Genomic DNA, 1,028 nt, shown 5'->3' with positions numbered 1-1,028 from the left:
AAACTGTATTCATTTAAAGAACTGCTTGGCCCATGAACTCTAACCCTTACAGGCTAATTCTCGCCCCTGGACTAGCCCATTTCTAATAATGTTTGTAAGCACGCCAAGGTGCGCTTACCGGGAAGATTCTAGCCTAAGTCCATCGTGGGTTGGAGTTGCCTGGGAGAGCTGAGCATGGCGTCTCTGCTCCAGCAGAGCTGTCGGGTCTGTCCCCGGAAGCAGAGCAGAGTCTGACCTCACTTCCTCTTCCGCCCAGAATTCTATTCTGTTTACTCCTCCCATCTATGTTCCAAGCTGAGGCCAAGCAGTTGGTTTATTATAACTTAACCAATGAAATCAACAGATTGATATATGATACTCCCACATCACTCCCTGAGCTCTCTAGCCTTCTTGGTGAGGTCGGTGTCCACTCTCCTCCACACCACGAGTGTATCTCCGCCCCCACACACCCTTAATGGCAGTGTTGGCAAAGGCTATTTTCTGCCGCCGCCCATCGATGTTGGTGTTGAGTGCTCTGAAATGTGCCCTAACGTCTCAGGGATCACTAGAGACATGGCGGCGGCACAGTCGGCAGTGTGTAGGCCTGTGGAAGAGCCGAGTTTTTTGTTTTTGTTTTCTTCGAGACAGGGTTTCTTGGTAGCTTTGGAGCCTGTCCTGGAACTAGCTTTTGTAGACCAGGCTGGCCTCGAACTCACAGAGATCCACCTGCCTCTGCGTCCCAAGTGCTGGGAATTTTTTTTAAATGCTGGAACAGTTTAGATATTCGTTAAAAACCTATACATGGGCTCCTATTTACTAGTTATCTCTAGACCACAATAGACCAAAGGCTCTAAGTTCTGTGTATCACTGTGGTCACCGTATCCCGAAGGGAAGATGACAGAGTACACAGATCTGTAGAGTGTGAGGGATTTACCTGGGTGAGAATGTTTACAGGGGGGATTGGGACAGGAGGATGGGCAAGAGCAGGGAAAGACAAAACTGAAGGGAAAGGGAACTGGAGTGGAGCCGAAGGGGATGGGATGAAGGGG

At 49.5% G+C, this 1,028-nt stretch overlaps 1 pseudogene; it reads right to left on the bottom strand.

Annotated features, from left to right (window-relative positions):
• Positions 1–554, bottom strand: part of LOC126511098 (40S ribosomal protein S18-like) — a 3,406-nt pseudogene extending 2,852 nt beyond the window's left edge.
• Positions 555–1,028: the final 474 nt, after the last annotated feature.

Source organism: Alexandromys fortis, unplaced genomic scaffold, assembly GCF_014885135.2.
Source record: "Alexandromys fortis isolate MF-2015 unplaced genomic scaffold, M_Fortis_MF-2015_v1.1 scaffold_94, whole genome shotgun sequence".
Classification (NCBI taxonomy): Eukaryota; Metazoa; Chordata; class Mammalia; order Rodentia; family Cricetidae; genus Alexandromys; species Alexandromys fortis.
The sequence above is the reverse complement of the archived record's forward strand: the minus strand, read 5'-3'. Positions and strand labels throughout refer to the sequence as shown.